Genomic DNA, 19,092 nt, shown 5'->3' with positions numbered 1-19,092 from the left:
CGCAATGTTGTTATCAATCCCTGGTACAAATTTGGCTGAAGCGTATAAATTAAGTTTAAGGCATGAGAGGACGAAATATCGTAACAGAGACGCAACTCTGGGGGAGCGAGAGGATTGTTTATTCAAAACGGACACCACAGCTTGGTTGTCCGTCCAGAAGCAGACCCGGCGATCCTTGAATTGCTCAGACCAAAGATGAATTGCGACTACTATAGGGAAGAATTCTAAGAAAGTTAAATCACGGAGTATGGGTTTTCCCTGCCATGACGGGGGCCAATGCTGTGCGCACCACTGCCCTCTAAAATAGACCCCAAAACCCAGGGAACCTGCTGCATCAGAATGAACTTGGAAGTCAGCCTGAAGGGCCATACTGTCTTGCCAAAGAGAAATTCCATTGTAGCCATCCAAAAATTGGAGCCAAACCTGGAGATCCGATTTTACCGCCTGAGACAGACGCACCCTATGATGTGGAGATCTTAAACCTGCTGACAGTTTTGCCAACCGACCACAAAAGGGGCGACCCGGGGAAACTACTCGGCACGCAAAGTTGAGGTGACCCAGGAGCGATTGAATTTGCCTCAGTGTGACCTTCCTTAGGGGCAAAAGCTGCGAGATAAGGTCCTTCAGGGCCACCAACTTCTCGGCAGGCAGGCGTGAAGTTTGGGCGACTGTGTCCAACTCGATGCCCAGGTAGGTCATCGTAGTGACCGGACCCTCTGTCTTCTCATTTGCTAAAGGGACGCCCAGCTCCTCCGCCAAGGACTTGAAGGCCTGCAGCAAGGCCGTGCAGTCCATTGCATTACTCGCGACCAAGATAAAGTCATCCAAGTAATGACTCACCCCTTCAGAACCAGTTTTGGACTTTAGTGCCCATTCGAGGAAGGTGCTGAAAGTCTCGAAGGCGGCGCAGGCTATCGAGCACCCCATGGGCATAGCTTTATCAATGAAGTAGGAACCCTGGAATTTGAAACCCAGCCAACGATAATCCTCCGGATGAACTGGAAGGAGGCGAAATGCGGATTCGATGTCGCATTTGGCCAAGAAAGCTCCCCTACCGAAATCCCTGACCAGCTTCACCGCCTGATCAAAAGATGCATATTTCACCGTGCACAGTTCTTGGGGAATAGCGTCATTAACAGAAGCGCCCTTGGGGTAAGAAAGATTGTGTATTAGCCGGAATTCCCCGGGTGCCTTTTTTGGTACAATGCCAAGAGGTGAAATATGCAGCTGGCCAATAGGCGGTGCAGCGAATGGGCCGGCCACCCTCCCAGCACTAATCTCTTTCTGAATCTTTTTCATAGCAATGTCAGGTCTCTCCAAAACCGACTTCTGATTGGGGGGGCAGCTGGAATTGGGGGCGAATGCTACTGGAATTCGGAAACCTCTAGAGAACCCTTCACTTAAGAGAAGAGCAGCTTGTCTATTAGGATATAGCTTTAACAGGGTTCTTAGAGGTTGGAGCTTGATTGGGGAGCGGGCTAGGTCGAGGGATAAATTAGTAGCGATTCCCGGCCGCTCCCTGAGCGGGTCCTGTCGCACCAGAGGGGGCACCCCGGTTTCCTTGGTGGAGGTGACCCCTGCCGCCTCGAAAGGGCTGTTGTTTATTCTTGTAGCAGTTAAGGGCCGGGTGGTTGCCAGAACACTTATCGCATTCGTGCAAATACTTACAGGAAGTGCGCTGGCAGGTCCCCTTATTGAAATCCCAGCATTGCTTGCGCTGTTTTGTGTCCACCTTACCGGATTTCGCCTGGTTGAGAGGTTTCTTTTCGATGTTAGGCCCCACGTGCTCCATCCAATAGTTATTGTCCCGCTGATCCCAGCGCGTGGATGACAGCAGCGAGGCATTCCTACGAAAGTCCTCATCGTACGAGATGGCAGCCTCATCGCCTGCTAATTCCCGGGCCCTTCTTACATGCGCCAGATAAGATGCAAGGTGCAACCCACGTTTTGGATAACAACCTACCACTATGCCCATAAATACCTGGTAACCATTGAGCCAGTTCTCGAATGTACGCTCAGCCCGAGGGGACCTATATCTTTTCTTACCATAATACCGTTTCTTTTTCCCTTTTCCCTTTATTTGCGCCGGTGGCAGCAAAGAAAACATGTCTATATAATCCCCATTCAAAATCTTATCCCTTTTTCTCTTAGAAAGGTGATTACCAAGGATAAAGTCAGTGGACAAGTGAGTTGAAACTTTAACATCTTCAACCAGCGCCCCATCTTTCCATTCGAGGGAACCGTTAAAGGTTTTCCGGTGTGAGTTAGCCCTCCTCTCGTGGACCCACAAAGGAACGCCGGTCTCTTCGCCCTCCCCCCAATAAGTCTCCATGGGAGCGTCACTATCACTCTCCGAAGAAGAGGTACCTGTGTCATCATCCGAGTCGGATGGGTCACTTCTCCTGCTCTTCTTGGATACGTGCTTCTTCTTCGCCTTCCGCTTCCCTCCGCGGGTGTTGTTGTCCTGCGGTGCTGGATCATTATCCGATGTGGTAGCCTGCTGGGGAGGTAGTTCCTCATCCGAAGAGGAGCCCTCCGAAGGACATGGCTGGGCCGGCGAATCCTGGAAAACACTAGGTACGCCAATTCTGCGTTGGCTAGAATTGGAGGGGGCTGTCCGCGGTGCGTTGGGCTTATGCCCCGGCGCCTGAGCCTTTTGAGCCCCGGACCTGGCTTTATGCGCCATGCCCTTGGACCTCTGTGCGTATGCAGTTTGCGAGCGTGTTAGGGGCCGATTGACCTGACCGACGCCCTGACGCGAAGTGCTTGCCGAGGCCGCCGAAGTTCCCCCCTGGCCCTGTTGGGTGGGGGGGGTGTCTGGTATGCAATCCTGAGAACCCTGCACTGTATTTGGATTTGGGGCAGCCGGAGGGCTGCATTGCGCGTAAAAGGTTTGGATCGCAGCAAAAAACTGAGCCAAGGCCTGGGGATTACAGGGCGCCGTGGGCACCAGCGCACTGCCCGCCTGTGGCAACTGGGGATTGCCCCTGTCAGCCATGTTACCAATTTCACGCTGTGCGTGCAAGATCTATGTGTGTGTATGTGTATGATATATGTGTGTGTATGTGTATGAAACTCAGAAAGAGCCTAATTAATTATCTGGAATTGCGAATGTTCTATATAATTAAATGCGCGTGTTGTAAATGCCAAATACTATTACTGCTGATGGTAATACGAATTTAATTATAACTACTGTATATTACCAAATTTCTTTTCTTTATTTATTTATTTTTTGTATTTTATTTTATTTTATTTTATTTTATTTTATTTTATTTATTTATTTATTTTAATATTATTGTATTTTATACTACTTCTTTCTCCTTATTTTATTCTTATAATTATTATTTATTATTATTATTATTATTATTTATATTAATACACTTATTATATATATATTTATTATTATTATTATTATTTATCTATTTTAAGTATTTATTCAATAATTGTTGATAATATCCAGTGAAAAGTTCTTTGTTAGCCAATTAACTACTATCGACTCGCAAAGGAAACCTTTTGGAATAATCGCGGGAATCTGGCGACCTTCCAAACGTCCGGCGTTAAGATCCTGAAAATTACAAAAATTAACGAAGGTCTAAAGCGATGCCCCAATTCAGCGTACTTGCTGAAAAGGACAAACTCCAAAAATGACTCTAATTGAATTAACGATTGAAATCAGCGAGGCAATTGTTTGGTAAATGTGAGAGACTGCTCTATGTAGCCCTAAATAAGCATAGAAGCAGGCCGCTAGCTAAATCGAAAGAAAAGAGAGGGGGGGGAGAGAGCCCGCAGATTTAGGAGGAGCAGTTATTACCTGTACCACTAAAAGTCACCAAAAATCACAATACAAACAGACCGATCAGGTTAATGGAACCCTCCCTTTCAGATGTGAGCGTTTACCGAACGGTTACCACGGAGGGATGCCTCACTCAAAATGGCCGCCGGAGGGACCGATTAGCACTCGCAATGGCGACCGCCACTCCTTGGTGCCTGGGCAGCCGTGGAAGCGTGGCGGGGACAATGGCTAAAACGATGACTGCCTCCAGCTGAGACGGTAAAAGAACTGAGTAATTCTCACCGAAGAAGTTTTAAGTCTTAATTAACTGAAACGTGGCAACTGGAGCTGCGGGCCTGGGTATGCCTCACCTAAAATGGCGGCTGCTGGGACCACGTGGTCCGCTCCAAAATGGCGCCCGCCCACCTTGTTGCCAAGGAAACCCAAAACAACGAGTAATAAACCCAGATAAAGGAGTAATAAACAAATTGCCAAGGAAAATCCCAATAAACAAGTAACTGTAGCTTTAACTGGAAGCCTCAAACAGAAGACAGCCAAACAAACGCGCCAAGGGAACAACACGCTGGAGCGCGGACCCTGTGACCCGAACGGAAGACGTCTCTGGGAAGCGGTCGCGGCAAGCAGTGACCCAGCGGGGCGGGCGCAACTAACAAGGTCAGCTCACCCGCTGCCAGACGGCCAAGAAATTATAGGAAACAAGCCTGCCCCTGCAGACGGGGCTGAAGCGGGGGGCGGCAGAAGCAACCGTAGGTCAAACCTCTCGTGAGCGCTGAAGCAGCTCACGCGTAGCAAATTGCAGTGACGGACGAAAGTGGCTCCGCCGATTGTGCGCGGGCTGACCGCTTCAATTGCCCGGGCGGCTCGGCGATCCCCGCGCTCAGCGCTCGAGGGGGATTCCAACTGCGGAGGCTGCTGTAATCCGACTGCAAGGAGGAGTGTCGAAGAAGAAAGAAAGGCCGGAACCGAAAAGAAGCAAATTGCAGCCACGAAAAGGGGATCCAAACGGCAGCTGCTGTAAGACGAAAAGGGGGCGAGGCAGGGCTGCCCTGGCCTTAAGTGCACCTGGCAAGCCCGCCCCCAGCGCCAGCCGATTGGCTGTCGATGAGGGTGATGCATATTAATGAGTTAAGGGAATCCCTGAGTCCCGCGGGGCTGACGCCAGCCCCGCGAGATTGTGGTTGGGGGCGTGGGCCCGCAACCCCACCCCCTCTTTATGTCGGGAGTGTCTTTATTACACAAATGAAACTCTCCTGAAGGGAGAGTAAACGGCCACAGGCCAATGGAGGCAGGAATGAAGGCTGTGTGGAGGGGCATGACTCTGCTTCTAGGCCTGTTTGGATTATTTCATATTTTCTTAGATTCTGAGCCTGTGTTGGACAGCACAAGACATTATATGAATATTTTGGAGGTATCACTTGATATTTCTATTTTATTTTGAAGAGTTCTGCTAGTAAAAATTGAATATTTTTATTGGTCTGGACAATGTTTCATTTCCAAAAGGAGTTAGCTTTCATGCATCCTTTAGCTTCAAACTGCACAATATTAATATCTGCAATGCTAGCTACATTGGAACTGTGTTTTCTCTGTGTTTCCTAGAGTCCTCTTCAAGCATAGAAGCGAATCAGGTTGTGCAGTAATGAAGCTTCATTATTGACCAAACCTAGGATAAAAGAGAGGAACCTAATGTTCTACCCTTGCTTGGTCAACAGAGCAGAACTGCCCACCACTCCAGGCTCCAGCTTAGACCTCCGGCTCCAACTCTTAATTTGAAAAACCCTAGGACTTCAAGAAGTAATGTTCTGGGTCTGCTTGCTGGACAATCTACTTTCAGTTATAGTCCTTTTTTGGCACACACCACTCCAAATCAATTTAAACAATCCATGCTTTAGTGTTTGTGTATCCTGGATCATTGCTGTGTGACCTGGGGTCAGCCCATAAAATTGGGTCAGCCCATATCTGATGTGTAACAGTCACTCAGAGAAGATGGCATCATTCTGAGCTCCCCATTGTCCATGTAGGGCAGAATTGAGGTGGGGGGGGCGAATGAGAACCGAAGCACTCTACAGTGTTGAGCAATGAAATATACCATGGCAAGATATAGGGGCACAGAACCACTCACAGTACAATCCAACAGGAACTATTATATTCCTCTAAAGCAATCAAACCTGAGTCAGAATCTCTTAATGAGCACAATCATTGATTACTTCAACTCGCCTATGAAAACAACTCAGAGGCCATGAAAGAAGGAAGGTTAACAACAGGAAGATTTAAAGGAACTATTGGAAACTCAAGGCAGCAGAGATATGAGATGATCAGAGCCTCTCCCCCCCCCCCCCCGAACTTGAAGCATGGGAAGTCCCAACAAAAAAATGATAATTTGGCAGAATATTTGGACTATATGATATGTATTTGTATAATTTGGAATATTCAATGTGATTTGATTGGATTGTTAAAATGGAAAATGTAATAATTTATATATATATATATATAAAAGAATCTCTTAATGAACACAATTAAGGGGCCATATGTGGCTGAGAGGCAGATCCTGATCCACTAAGACAAGGAAGTGAAAATTGTAGCCTTCCAGTTGTTGTTGGCTACTCTTGCAGCCAAGCTGGTGCAAAATGTATTGCTCTGCTTTCCTTCGGACCATATTAATGAAACAGAGAGTGGGAGTCTTGTGTCATTGAAATTCTGCTCAATATTGATCCAGAGTAAATTCCAATGTATAGTTGGCAGAGTAAAAACTTAAATGAGTTGCAGGATTCCCCAAAAATAGACCACATGTAATTCATATGTCATCTAGCTGAGCTTTACTGCTACTGAAGGCAAATGAGCATAATGGTCACAAATCCAATACATTCAGGATTGGCACTGTCCATAAGAAATCTCAACACTAAGCATACTATGTACAGAACACCACATCAGAAGGAAAAGAGATAGAAAGTGAAAGTGAAACCCAGGCTCCTTCTGGCCTTACTTTTATAGTCAGCATGACCTTGACAGAAAGAGATAAGATAACCAGTTTAAGCCTGCTGTACTCAGCTTCTCTGAAGGAATAACCCAAACATCATGAACCTTCTGCTCGTTTTTTTCACACAGAGCAGCTTCCAGAACCCTCTTGATTTAATGAGAATAGGAAAGATCTCTACACATCAGTTCACTACTTTCTGCACTAAGAAATGCAAACTGACATCTTGTATTTTAGGAAGCCCAAGAGCTCCATACACACTGTCCAGGCTTGCACGCTAGGGGAAGCCACCCCAAGGAACACCAATGATGTACTAATAAATTAAGAGCATTTACAGTAGGTGGGGGATGTGGGTGGCACTGTGGCCTAAACCACTGAGCCTCTTGGGCTTGCCGATCAGAAGATTGGTGGTTCGAATCCGCACAATGGAGTGAGCTCCTGTTGCTCTGTCCCAGCTCCTGCCTACCTAGCAGTTCGAAAGCCTACCAGTGCAAGTAGATAAATAGGTACCACTGCGGCGAGAAGGCAAATGGTGTCTCCATGTGCTCTGGTTTAGTCCTGCTGGCCACATGACCTGGAAAGCTGTCTATGGACAAACGCCAGCTTCCTTGGCCTGAAAGTGAGATGAGTACTGCAACCCCATAGTTGCCTTTGACTGGACTTAACCATCCAGGGGTCCTTTACCATGTGTGGTACTGTCTATGTCTTAGAACTGAAACAGAATATCAGACGCTCCATTTTATGTCCCACTTGCTCAGCTGCACCATTTCAAACTGAAGTACGGCAGGGGCTGAATGCTCCCCTGCAACGCCCCCCCCTTGCCAAAACCTTCTTTAAAAAGCTAGCAGGTCAGCAGAGATGATCATTTCTCTTGGCATCTGTGCTATCACATCCCATTTTGCCACTGCCCTGCCCCTGCTGCCGCCACACTGTCTGCCCTGCCAATTTCCTGGTGTGATCTCACAAATTCCCATTGAGATCTCACCTTGAAATTATTTCTGATCAATTATACTTTTCTGTGTTTTCCCACACTCGTGCAAAACCTGTTGCACGAGGCAGGCCCACGAACCTTTCACAGACTTGCGTTGAAATGCCTCCACACTATAGGACGTGAAATCATTTCCTTTATTCTAATCCTGCTTTCTATTACTTTCTGAGTAAGATGTTGGACCCTGTGCTTCTACTTATCTCTGTGTTATGAAATGAGAAGCCCGTGAGCCTTTAAGATTGGCCTGACCACTCTGCTCACCTAATTAGAAATAATTGAATGAAGCTTCACTCTGGCAAAGAGGTAAAATCAATATTATAATTAAAACTGCATTTCTTTACAATTAGATCTTAAAATGAAACCTCTGAGGGGAGGGGGTGGTGGCTCATTGCTGCGAAGTAATTAATGTCTGTATTAAGCTTATATCTTAACAATAATCCTGAAAAATTTACTGCCTTATCTCGCTTCTGTTAATTTCATTACCAGCTTCCCTCAAGTTGTTCATGGTAGTTAGTTCTCTTTCTGTTGCCTGTCAGCTTTGGTGACATCCCTGTATCAAAGGCTTCCATAAGTACTAGTGCAAGGGCGGGGAGCCTAAGTCTCAGGGGCCAATTGTGGCCCTCCAAACCTTTCTATCTGGCCCTCAGAACCTCCTCACAGACCATTGGTCCTGCTTTGTACCCTGAGTGTTTTTTTGTGGCCAGAAGGTGTCCTCAAGCTCCAATAATGTTTCTTGCAGACCCTTCAAATGTCCCTATCTTCTAGGGACAGTCCTGGATTTACAGAAGCCATCCTGGTTTCCGTTTTGATCCTGGAATGCCCGATTTTCCTTAGGCCATCCCTATTTTCATTGGAGAAATGTTGGAGGGTATGGGGTCATGGAACCCCCAAGCCAAGGAGATAAGTAACTATACAAGCTTTAGAGGACATCTGAAGGCAGCCGTGTATAGGGAAGTTTTTTATGTTTAATTTTTGTATTCTGTTTTTATACATGTTGGAAGCTGCCTAGAGTGGCAGCAGCAACCCAGTCAGATGGGCGGGGTATAAATATGATTCCTGTTGTTATTATTGTTACGGAATAGGATGTTCCTATTTTCATCGGAGACATGTTGGAAGGTATGCTGTTGTATACAAAACAGTGCCCTACATAGACACTGGCATGTTCCACCTCCCTCAGACATTTGGGTGGCCCAGGAGAGGGCATTCTCTGTGACAGCCCCTAAGTTGGTGTGCCTGACTTCTTCACCATATACCGTATTGGCCCAAATATAAGCCGCACCCAAATATAAACCGCACCTTTAAAATTGGAGGGGAGGGAAGAGAAAAAAAGAAAAAATACTCAAATATAAGCCGCTCCATTCCTCTCTACTCCTGGCTTCATACGGGGGGGGGGCTGCATTGCCGGCAGCCTTTCCCCTTCCTCACTCTCTCCTTTCCTGGCCTTGGGGGAAAGGACGGGGGCCTTGGGGGAGAGGACCACTTTGCCACACTCCTGGCACTGTTTGCCCTACGCTCCTGGCTGCATACCGTAAGGTCGCAAATATAAGCCGCACTTTAGCTTTTCACTGTTGGAATTTGGGGAAAAAAATGAGGCTTATATTCAGGCCAATACGGTAACTTTCTGTGGATACTGATGACACACATCTTTTTCCTTTGACAACTGAGATGTGTGTTTTCAGGGCCCGTCCTACTCCTGTAACTGCAATCTGTTTTACCTGTTTTTAACGCTGAATTAAAAACTTCTGCAGTCTGCCCTGGGACCTGCCGTTGAAGGGTGGGTAAATAAATATAACAACAACAATACTGGTTTGGTGTTAAGAGAATGTGGTTTCTATTTTCCCAACCCTTGTGTGAGAACTGCTGAACATATCTTTCTGAAATCTAGCAGTCTTCATTCCCTCCGAAAGGCAGCCATGCCTGAAATTTACATCCAATTCTGGCAAGGGAAAAGATTTTTCTTTCTTTGCAACAAAACAACAACATCAACATTTTCCTGTATGAAAACCCCTGGATGGATTTGCCTGAAATTTGGCAGGCTTTCCTGCTGGGGAGGCAATGTTTCACAAAGGTCACGTCCCCTTGCATTTTGACTTTACATTTCTGGTGTCCATGGGGGTGAAACTGAACTTGGAATTTAGCAGATCAGAATCAGGCCCAAATCACAAATTGAATCAGAATGACACAGAACAGATCCAAAACAGATCAGGCCACTTCAGAATGCGACAGATACAATGTGATCTAAAATACAGGGCTGAGTGCATAACCAGCCTCGGTATATGGTCCTGTACTCACTTACCTGGGAATAAATGTATAATTGATTTAATTGACACAGAAATGGCACAATTCCTGTGTATTAATGAAGCTTTAAAATGGAAAACTGTTTAAATGTGTATTGCTAACATAGGGTTATTTTCACAATAGTTTTCTAAATTTTTCTGAGCTTGTGCTGAGTTGATGATTAACTAATTGCTGTTTTCTGCTAGCTAACGTGTGAGTGTTGTAACCTTAGTTCAGGTGAAAAAGGTATTGAGTTGCAAATCTTCATTTGAAGGGAGTTGCCTGGTTAGTCTTTCTTTGAACACTACAGAATAAAGCCTGTAATAACGACTCTCCAAGAAGCTGCATAGCCTTAGGCAGGCTAAGGCAGGCTGGACTGGGGGAGAGAGGTACCATTTTGATTTTTGGTGTTATCTTTTATTTCTAAGATGCTGAACCTGTGCTAGGGCTGCCGTATGTCCGGGCGGCATTTTCAAAAATCGGGAAAGATGTCTGGAAAAACCTGGGAGTATGGCAACCCGTGTTGGAAGTGTTGATTTTTTGGTGAACGTCCTTAAAAATAGCTCCATGACTTCTATTTTTTTTTTGGGGGGGGGAGTTTTTCACTTTTTGAAATATGGCAACGCTAGCCTGTGCTAGACAGCACAAGACATTGTATGGATATTTTGGGTGCATTTAGGATGCTTATGTTCTGTTTTTGAAGAGCTCTGCAAGTAAAAGTTTGAAAGGGCCTGGACAATGATTTTTTTCAAAAGGAGTCAGTTCTTTCTCTTCCAATCACTTCAAACTGTGCAATATTAATATCTGCAATAATAAGTCCCACTGGACTCAATGGGCTTATTTTTTGAGAAGATAGGATTCTGATTTTAAAGAGGCTGCTGTAACTGCTTTGAAGGATGGAAAAGTAGTCATTCCAACGTTCTTTGAAAACTACTTTTTCAATAAAGATGAAAGATCTGAGTTTTCACAATGAATAGTGATGCATGTAAGCACTGTAAGCAATAAATTATCTATAGAGATGACCCATATCCTTCATCTCACAATGTTTCAGAGCATTAGAAGGCATGCAGAAAAGTTCTGACATGGCAGTCATTAAAACAGATACTGTATGGAACACATGACATGGGAGGGTAAAGATGGAATATTGTGTACTTTTAAACCAGCACCAAACCAAGCCTTTGAAAATAGGTCCTCCAAGCCAAAAGACTCTCATGATTGCTGATGTCCAGGAATCACTAATGTCTCAGGATTCAGATCTGGAAGAAACAAGCAGTTAGCTTCATATAATGTACACCTTTGCTGGGCACTGGATCTCCGATGTTTAAAGTACGGTCCCTTACATAACCCCCCTCCTCAACCAGCATGCCAAGCACCCTTGGCCCACCCATGAGGCAGGGTGACCACCTCAGACCACCTCCATGTGGACCTCCTCTGCCAGTGGCGGAAAAGAAACGCTAGCATATGGGTCAGTTTCTAGTGAGTTTTCGCTGGAAATTTGTGAGATCACACCAGAAATTGGCACTGATCCCAGTGCTACTTCTTCACCAGTGGAGGAGGTGGGGGGGCAGGCAGTTGGGGTAGCAGCAGGGGCAGGGCAGGGCAGCACTCCTCATTCTGCCTCAAGCGGAAAGATGGGATGATATGCCCCTGCTTCAAAGAGAAACGATCTCTCCCCCTGACATGCTAGCTTTTTAAGGAATGTTATATGTAAGGTAAAAAGGTAAAGGACCCCTGGATGGTTAAGTCCAGTCAAAGGCGACTATGGGTTTGTGGCGCTCATCTTGCTTTCAGGCCAAGGGAGCCGGCGTTTGTCCACAAAAGCAAAACAACAACAAACTTATGGTTACGTGAAACATACTCAATAAACACACAGGACATAACCGGCTGTACTTTTGAATAAATAAGGCATACTATTCATTGTATCAAATTGTAGATTCCGACGGATGTCTCATAAAGTTCAACAAAAAAAGCAGAAGACCCAGTGGATCAGTTCATTCTCTAGTCAATTCATGCATAAGGTCCACACATCTCTATTCCACCTGTCTGTTCATAGAGTCCAATAATTCACACAAAGTGTTGTTACAGTTCCACAGAATCCTTTCACAGAGTCTAAGACAAGGATTTCCGGAATATTAGCCTTGTTTCACCATCCTAGCCTTCATTGGTAGTACAGGCTCATATGTAATATTACAGGATAGTAGATCTTATAGCATAGTAGCGGTTGCCTCACAAATTTCCAGTGAGAACTCACTAGAAACTGGCCCGTATGCTAGCGTTTCTTTTCTGCCACTGGCAGAGGGGGTCCACGTGGAGGTGGTCTGAGGTGGTGGCTTCACCCTTATTTATTCAAAAGTACAGCCGGTTACGTCTTGTGTGTTTATGGAGTTTGTCCACAGACATCTTTCCTAGTCATGTGGACAGCATGACTAAACTGTTTCTGGCACAACGGGACACCGTGACGGAAACCAGACTGCACAGAAATGCCGTTTACCTTCCCGCCGGAGTGGTACCTATTTATCTACTTGCACTGGTGTGCTTTCAAACTGCTAGGTTGGCAGGAGCTGGGACAGAGCAGGGAGAGCTCACCCCATCACAGGGATTCGAACCACTGACCTTCTGATCAGCAAGCCCAAGAGGCTCAGTGGTTTAGACCACAGCGCCACCCGCGTGTATGTGAGGGAGCATTCAACCCCTCCCCTACTTCAGTTTGGAATGGCGTAGCTGAGCAAACAGGACATCAAAAGGAGCAGCTGATGCTCTGTTTCAGGTCTAAGGCATAGATAATACCATACACTGTAAATGCTCTTATTTAATAGTTGCAGTATTGATTTTCCCATTATGAATTCTGTTTGCTACTATGTACTGAAATTTGTGCCTAATACGGAGCAGTAGTTCTCAGCAAGGAAATTAAGCAAATATCTTCTTTTCCAATAATCAGCCCTTGTCTCCCATTGCCCTTGCATATGTCACCGGCGCTGCTAGCCATGGGATTCTGAGCAGCTTCCAAAGTGGGATTCTTTTCTCTCCTACATCACCCTTTTTTTCTAAACACAATGAAAAAATTCCTTCCAGTAGCACTTTAGAGACCTAAGTTGTTATTGGTATGAGCTTTTGTGTGCAGGCACACTTCTTCAGATTTCTTTTTCATTTATCTTTCCATGCTACCATATGTTTCATTGTGACTTATTGACATTAAATTGCACCATTTAAATAGGACGATCAACTTTTGATTTCAAAAACACTGGCACACTGGAGTGAGATGGAACTTGGAGAATCGAGAGTGGAGCCAGTTTGGAGTTGAATAGGTCATGGGTGGACTTCAGTAGAATCTGGAATTTAATGTTCTAGTCTTCAGTACTGATTTGCCGGCAGAACTCTAGATGGTTGTCAAATGTGTTTATAAATCAGTTCTATACATCAGCTCACTTTATTTTTAAGTAGCTAAATAAATTTATTGAACTATCGAGTCAAATCCCTAGTCTCCAAATTTTTCTTTTGTCTTTCTCCCTCCATCCTTCCCCTTTCCCCGTATCAGGAAATTTTTAATGTCTGATGCTTTACAATTTTTTATGTCCGGTAAGCTGCCCAGAGTGGCTGGGGAAACCAAGGCAGATGGGTGGGGTATAAATGATAAGATTATTAAAATCATTATTATTGTTCCTTCTCTTACAGTGAAAACCTATGTGTGTCTACACATAAGTATGGATAGCAGCCTGCTGTCCCCGAATAGCAGCCTGCTGTGCCCTGCAGAGGCTTGAAAGGCTGTCCTCGAAGCCAAAACAGCGAGACGGGGCATTGCACAGCCCTCCGTCTCGCTGTTCCAGCTTCAGGAGGGCTGCACAAAGCCTCCACCACCCTGCGGAGGCTACAAAGGATGTCCCCGAAGCCTCAAGCCTTTGGAGTGCAGCGCTTCCCCCCACCGCCAGCCCCACAAGCTCGGGGGGCAGCGGCAAGGCCTGCTCTTGAATGCACCTTGAACACACCTTGTTTTTGAGGGGGAGAACAAGAAAATAATTATTTTTTTCCTATTCTCCCCCTCCTATGGTCCGGTGCGTCCTATGGTCCGGTGCGTCCAATAGAGTGAAAAATACGGTAAGTCCAATTGAATTCTGTAGAACCTAGAGCTATACTGCCAGGTAAGAGTTACATTGCCTGTGTAAATTGCCAGTGAGAAGCGTCTCTATATGGGGAAGTTTAAATGCTAAGCCATGGTCAGTTTCAACAATAACTGTTTCCCCCTGTAATGCTGGTAGAGGTGACTTAGGAAATTATGTTCACACACAAGTTTTGAGGAACTATTCAGGCAATAACAATCTTGGTAGTTTACAATGTTCAAGAAATTGCAGCTTTTGCAGTGCAAAAATATATATGCAAAAAACCCCACCATCAGTTTGTTTGAATCAAAGTTCTGGCTGAGAACATACTTCAAAAGTAGGCCTCCTCTCAGTGAAAGAATACTAATTGATTAACTGATTGATTAACTCAAATAAGAGAGCTGCTTCTAAGAGTGGTGGGGTTTGGTCTGAATTTTATGCTGGACCACATCTCACTAGGACACAATTCTCTTTTGAGTAATACTTTATCAATGTGCCCTTCCTGGTGATTTATTACAGCAATACATCATTGGAATGACAGCTGGTTTTGATGATACATGGTCCAATACATCATCATAGCATGCCCTCATTTGGATTGTATATTGCATAAAAGTAAAATATACTATTTTTTTCCTCTCCTCCCCTTTCTCCCATTTGCAAGCTCAGCTGCTTTGAGGGCTGTAGGGAAAGAGTAATTACAAAGGAGTTAACACTTTCCTTCAAAATAAATGTTTTAAATTGCAGAGGCAGAGCTTTGAAAGCTGTCTTGAAAGAACATGAAGGTTCTGCCAGAAAACTGCTGTTTTCAAAATGGCATCCATAATGTCCTGCAAATGGATGTTTAATAGATCTCTCTGGGAAGACATTGATGGGAAAAGGTACCAATAACTTACAAGATGGACGTGGCAGTCAACATTGCCCTGAGATAAACATGGCAGACTCAAAACTAATCAGAATTCCTGTGGAGAACTGAATGCATTTTTAAAAATAGCCATTGCAAACATTTCGAAATGGCATCAAACTCAGTAAGACATTTAACGAGAAGTAAAATGCCGCTGAAACGGTTTGTAAAGCTTTGTTTTGAAAGTGAAATTCTGAATCCACAAACTTTAAATTCAGGATGAAGAAACACTTAGAATGAATTTTAATGGGGGTGTGTGTTTGAATGCACCAAGAAGAGACCCCAGTATTGTTTTGTCAATTACTCAGTTTTGGGGTACCAGGGAAAGCGGGATTTTCAGCACAAAACAGCACAAAACTAACACAAAGCTTTGGCACTGGTTTGGAGTCCATTGAACAAGATTGAATTTTTGGTATTGTGGTCCCATTTTGAGTGTCAATGGCACAAAACTAGCACAAAACTTTGGCATCAGTTTGTTTTTTTGGGGGGATCTTGAATTTCAGGGCCACACGTGAATGAAACTCCAGAGTAGCCCTAGCAAAAGCAGAAGGGGTTTTCTAGCTGCAAACCTAGATTCACTTACCTGGAAATAAGCCACACTGGAATAGAATTTGAAGTTCGCAGAAGTGTTCCAGTTTTTGAGTTACTGAAGTGCACTTTAAACCTCAAATTCATTTGCAACCCTGGGACATTTTACAAAAACCCTGTTTTTCATATGAAAATTGCAGCTTGGTTGTGTGATGAAAAGGCCTTTTTTCAGATCTCTTTATCATGCAGAGAATCTTCTTAGTATCTGTGGGTGTTGAACTGTAACAAAACTGCTGCATTTAAATTCATCATGGTCGATAATTCCAGTCAGCAAATTCCAGAATTTTGATGAGGATATTCCCCCCCCCCCAGCCCCATTTAAAAGAACAACTGGGTATCTGGCTGTCTAACCACAAAATATACAGAATCTATGAAAGAATCAACAGGAGCATTCGGTTTCCTGAGCGCATGTCATTTCTTTTGTGCTATGAGAGGGTAAAGTAGAAGAACAGTGCTTCTTTTCTACACTGTTTGTAATAATGGTGATCATGCCACTGGATTCAAACTCAAGTTTCTTGTGACTGAGGGACATTTCATGACCTTGTTAGAATGGAAAAGTGAGCTGAACTAACAAATAATGAGGATGAGGATGAGAATTTATACGACTAGGTTGCCCCAACCATTCTGGGCAGCTTCCAACAAATTATAAAACCACAGTTTCATAAACCAACAAATTATATAAACCACAGAAAATGAAATTCAACAGAGACAAGTCCAAAGTCGTGAACAACTGAATGCATGAGGACAGCATATAGCTTGGCTGTAGTACATGTGAAAAGGATCTTGAGATTCAAGTCAATCACAGGCTGAACATGTGTCAGCGGTGTGATACAGCACCCAAAAAAAGTGCTAATCTGAATTGAAGCTGCATTAATAGATATATAGGCAGCATAAACTAGGGCTGTCATGCGTCCTGATTTTCCAGCACATGTCCTGGAATTCGCCTCCGATAATGGCTTTACTGGATTATTCTCCGGGAAATTGGGCAACTTTCAAGTTTTCCTTAAAAAAGCTCAACATTTGGGGTGTCCTGCTTTTTACTTGTTGAAATATGGCAACCCTAGCAGATGCACTATAGTTTTAAAGCGCGTTCTGTCCTTAAAAGAATTCTGCGCACTGCAGTTTACCCTTCACAGAGTTACGATTCCCAGCAACCCTTTAGAAACTACAGTGCCTGGAATTATTTGAGGGAAGGAATGCTCTTAAAAGGCACAGTGTGGACGTAGCTTTGGACCACTTTCGCACCATAGACTTAAAGCACTCTCATGTCCCCTAAAGAATTCTGGGAGCTGTAGTTTGTTAAGAGTTCTGCGTGTTGCTAGGAGACCCTATTCCCCTCACCAAGCTGCAATTCCCAGAGTGGTTGAAGAAGAAGAAGAAGAGTTTGGATTTGATATCCCGCTTTATCACTACCCCAAGGAGTCTCAAAGCGGCTAACAATCTCCTTTCCCTTCGTCCCCCACAACAAACACTCTGTGAGGTGAGTAGGGCTGAGAGACTTCAGAGGAGTGTGACTGGCCCAAGGTCACCCAGCAGCTGCATGCGGAGGAGCAGCGAAGCGAACCCGGTTCACCAGATTATGAGTCCACTGCTTTTAACCACTACACGACACTGGCTCTAACATTCCCGCTTCACAGGGAGCTGTGGGAATTGTAGAATTCCCAGATTTCCTAGCCCTCTGATGAATGTACCTGTATAACACATGCAATGCCATTGCATACGTGCTTGACATTTTTAGTAGTACACTTGGGAAATATAATATTTGAAGTAGTTCTAAGACATATAAAGCCAAGGATTTAAGTTCTTTATAAGACAATTGAAACATCCTTGAGAAAGGCCTTCACTTTCCATGGTGCAGGCCTAAAGCTCCTACTGTCACTTCTGGTCAACCAGGTTTGGCAGGAATTTTTAAAATATAAAACCTGTGGAACCTATTTACCAAAGGACAGCGAGGATGTAAACACCATAAGTTACATTCCCCCCCCCCCCAAAAAAGCCTTCAACTCTCTAGAAAAAAACCACACGGTTGACTAAGCCCAATCTCGGCTTTCTTACTTGCCTTCACACTGGTCATGATTTTGAATGGAAAACGGCACCTAGCAGGTTTTTCTCCTTCAGGTTTTTTATTTTATTTTAATGCCACTCTTCTCATTTTTAATCTGTACCTCGCTGTGTTTGCCCTGCCTTTGATGACAGTGGAAGCTCTTTGACAAATAGAACATTTGAGCTATCACAGTCTTATGTGATCGGAGCATAAATGTTTCACACATCTCATCCATTTCGGATGACTCTCACCCAGAGCATTTGTCATTACTGTAATTTGACATCCCTGAGTCAAGGTCTTGGCCAGAAAGCATGTTGAAATATATAAAGCAGGCTTACAGTCTGCGTGGAAGGGGAGTTTGTTTCAAAGTTATTTGAGGCACTGTATATATAAAATAGGGATGCCGTTCTTGAATCCTTAATGCTGGATACTACCATTTGGCGGTTCTGCAGATAAATGCTCAGAATGGGGACATATTCACTGGTGCACAATGCCACTTGCACAATGCCACAACTCACAACGCGATGTCAGAGTGCCATGGTGGATATTAGCCTTCAGTTGCAGGCAGATAACAGTGGCTTAAATGATCATTAGAAAGGTGACAGTTTTCTGTAAGTCCTTCCTTCTGCTTGCTTGACTAGTACAGCAATTGTGTAAAATCACTGACCTATCGTTTTGGTTGGGTGACTGCCAGTAACTCAGAACAAAACTCTATAATAGCATCAAAAACTTTGAGAGCTGAGAAACAAGCCAGGGACTTCCTGTGGAAGAACACAAGCGATGGAGTAATCCTCCCCTCCCAAACTCTAAAGTTTACAGAGAGAGATTATCATACAGTCTCAGGGTAAGGTAAAAGGTAAAGGACCCCTGGGTGGTTAGGTCCAGTCAAAGGTGACAATGGGGTTGCGGTGCTCATCTCTCTTTCAGGCCAAGGGAACCGGCGTTTGTCATGTGGCCAGCAGGACTAAACCATTGCTTCTGGTGCAATGGGACACCATGACATAAACCAGAGTGCACGGAAACTCCATTTACCTTCCTGCCAGAGTGGTACCTATTTATCTACTTGTACTTTTTGGCAGCTTTCGAATTGCTAGGTTGGCAGGAGCTGGGACAGAGCAATGGGAACTCACCCCATCATGGGGATTCAAACCGCCGACCTTCTGATCGGCAAGCCCAAGAGGCTCAGGGACGCGGGTGGTGCTGTAGTCTCAGGGTATTACCGGGCTGGCTGAAGACATTTTGCTGCCTGAAACAAAAGACAAGATGGTGACCCACCCACCCAAACCATATACTGTCAGAAGATAGTGCAATCTGTAGTCCCATGTGGTGGCACTTTCTATCCTTCTGTGTACAGAAGACAGCCATCCTGCCAACTGAATCTTACTTCATCCTCCACCCATCCCAGGGCAGCTGACTAACACAGGTAGGGTTCCCGT

At 44.7% G+C, this 19,092-nt stretch overlaps 1 long non-coding RNA gene across 1 annotated transcript in view; it reads left to right on the top strand.

Moving 5' to 3' along the window:
* The first annotated feature begins 7,152 nt into the window (after positions 1 to 7,152).
* LOC310753138 overlaps positions 7,153 to 19,092 on the top strand; it is a 475,992-nt gene continuing 464,052 nt past the window's right edge. Inside the window, exon 1 of the long non-coding RNA XR_014543221.1 lies at positions 7,153 to 7,252. This is a non-coding gene — a long non-coding RNA (uncharacterized lncRNA). The remainder of the gene's footprint in view (positions 7,253 to 19,092) is intronic.

Source organism: Podarcis filfolensis (genome assembly GCF_964270895.1).
Source record: "Podarcis filfolensis genome assembly, chromosome: 17".
Lineage (NCBI taxonomy): Eukaryota > Metazoa > Chordata > Lepidosauria > Squamata > Lacertidae > Podarcis > Podarcis filfolensis.
The sequence above is the reverse complement of the archived record's forward strand: the minus strand, read 5'-3'. Positions and strand labels throughout refer to the sequence as shown.